Source organism: Orycteropus afer, unplaced genomic scaffold (assembly GCF_000298275.1).
Source record: "Orycteropus afer afer isolate SDZICR_OR568_19922 unplaced genomic scaffold, OryAfe1.0 scaffold00805, whole genome shotgun sequence".
NCBI lineage: Eukaryota > Metazoa > Chordata > Mammalia > Tubulidentata > Orycteropodidae > Orycteropus > Orycteropus afer.
Genome location: NW_006922392.1, coordinates 615,664 through 618,675, shown reverse-complemented (window position 1 = coordinate 618,675; position 3,012 = coordinate 615,664).

Genomic DNA, 3,012 nt, shown 5'->3' with positions numbered 1-3,012 from the left:
CACAGCGCCCCTAGAGGACAGAGTGGAACTGCCCCACAGGGTTTCCAAGGCTGTCATCTTAACAGAAGCCGACTGCCTCATGGTGTGGCTGCTGGGTTCGAATTGTTGACCTTTTGGTTAGTGCTGGATTGTTTAACGACTGCACCACCAAGGCTCCTTTGTCTTCTCCGGTATTACTAACATGGATCCATTCTTCCAGCTCTTAAGGTCAAACCCTCCTCTTCTTATACTCCTAGTCCTTCTCATTTACATCCACCTGGAACATCCGGTCCACAGACACACAAACATGTGACATCTCTCCTCTTTGCTGACATTAACCACCACCGTAACCTCTCTCTCCTCTATGCACCCACAAATGCTTCAGAGTGGGACTGTGCCTCCGTTTCCTCACAACTCCTTCCCTGTAGAACGCCTTCCCAGTTGTCCTCATACTCTGCTAAAATGTCCTGGTGAACATTCCAAAGTTTTCCTAAGGCCACAGCTAGTGGCCCCTGCTGTCTGTATGCCCCTATTTTCCAGCAGCTGGTGACAGGTAATCATTGTCTTTTTCTTAGGAAAGCTTTCTTCCTACCACTGTCAACCACTCGGAGGGGGATCAGTGCAAGAGATACCGGACCGAGTGGGAGAACAACGTGCAAAAAACTCAAAATCATAAAAAAAAAAAAAAAGACCAGGTTTGCTGGTTTGACAGAGCCTGGCGAGACCCCTGACACTACGGCCCCTAGCTGCTTTCGGGTCTGGAACCGAACTCACTCCTGTGGCTTCCAGCCAAACAACAGACAGACATATGGGGTGAACATTTACACCAGATAGATACACTCTCTGGAGCGATCAATCGTGGGAGAACTGAAGGCAGTGTATACACGAGGAGAGAGACAGCTGGTGGGGTGGTGGGCGGGAGTGCATGGGAGGGAAGGACACAGGGAAGAGGTAACTACGTGAAGTGGGAAGAGAGCTGTTACATTGTGTGTGGGGAATTGCAGTCAGTGTCATGAAACAAACTGTGTATGAACTGCTAGACGGAAAATGAATTTGCTCTGTAAACTTTCACCCAAATCACAATATATATATATATTTTAAAATGCTTTCCCCCCTTGATTTTCAAGGTACCACAATCTTCTGGTTTTCCTCCTCCCACCCTCTTAGTTTCCGAGGGCTGGTGTTTTAACTCCATAGGTGACATTGTCCTGTAGCTTGGCATCCCATGTGGTCTGTGCATTTGTAATTCCCACGAGTGTCCAGTCTTCGGCTCATTCCTGAGCTCCAGCTGGATCCAACTTCAATGACATCATCTCTACCTGGAACACTAATAGGAATCTCATGCTTAACAGATCCAAAATTGAATTCTTGGCTCTCGCCTTTCAGACCCCTTCTTTGTCAAGTCTGTCCCATTTCAAAAATTGGCACAACCCATTCACTCAGGCAACAGAGACCTGACATTGACCTTCGATGCCTCTTTCCCAGCCCACATTCAATCCACCCACCATTCACACACCCTGGGAGACCCTGCTGCAAAGATGTCACTATGAAGACTAAGGTGCAGCTGACCCAAGCCATGATATTTTCAATCCACTCACATGCATGTGAAAGCTGGACAATGAATAAAAAAGACCTACGAAGGGTTGATGCTCTTGAGATGTGGTGTTGTGAAGAATACTGGAAATACCATGGACCGCTAAAAGAACAAACAAATCCATCCTGGAAGAAGTGCAGAATTCTCCTGAGACGTGAGAATGGCGAGTGTGTCTCATGTATTATAGTCATGTTCAGAAGGGACCAGTCCCTGGAGAGTAATGCCATGCTTGGTAGAGTGTCAGTGCAAAGGGGGAAGACCCTCAAAATGGACAGACGCTGGCTTTAATGATGGGATCCAGTGTAACAGGGACTGTGAGGCTGCCACAGGACCAGGCAGTGTTTCATTCTGTGCACACAGGGTCGCTGAGTCAGAGCCGACTCGATGCCACCTACCACCACCACCAGCAGCAGCACACATCCTGTTGGCTCTCTCTGCCTTTGAAATTCAGTTGTAACCCAATAACCCTTCCCTGGCTATGGCCCTAAACTCTCATTGTTGTTGTTGTTGTTGTTTGCTGTCGAGTCGGACCCGACTCATAGCGACCCCTCCTTGGGTTTCTGAGGCAGTATTACTACTGGAGTAGAATGTCCCATCTTCCTTCCGAAGAGTGGCTGGTGGATTTGAACCACCAGCCTTCTGGTTAGCAGTCAAGTGCTGTAGCCACTATGCTACCAGAGCTCCCAAACTCTCATTAGGAAGATGGTAATGGGCTCCAGCATCCATGGTTGGCCACCTGCAGTAATTCTGCACATTTCAGTGACCCTGTGAAAACCCAGCCTAGATCCTGTGACTCTCCTGTTTGGTATCTACAGTGGTTTCTCACTGTTCCTGGGGTAGACTAAGCCCTTGCTATGGCCCCCAAAGCTGACGAGATCTGGCCTCGGCCAACCTCTCCGACCTCCTGTTCTAGTAGCCCCTTGTTCAGCCTCCTCAGCCACACCAGCCTCTTCTGTCCTCCGTGTCCAGCTCTCTCTCTTCAGACCACGGGCTCTTCCTCCAGATTTCACGTGGCTGACTTCCGAACTTCAGTGACATCTCTGCTCCAAAGTCACCCACTTCTTCCAAGACAACTGCCCTGTCTGAAGTTGTCACTCTTCACCCACCTTTTCTCTTCATAGCTTTCCTATCTGGTATTCTCCACGTACCTCCTAATGCCACCTAGCACGACAGATTTACCTTACTGTTTAGAAGGTAAATGCCCAAGGGGCGACAGTCCTTTTGTGCGCTGCCAGTTCTCTGGTGTTAGAACAGTGCTAATCTGGACAGAGTCACTGCAGTGTAGTAAATTACTTAGTGTGGCTTTTCTACCCATAAGTCTTAGTAAACTCCAAGGTGGGATTTTCTATGAGCAACTGAGGAGCTCCTGATTGCTGAAGTTGTCCACCTGGAGTATTTCTGTTGGGAGTGGCACAAAACAATGTTCTGGGAGGTGCCCA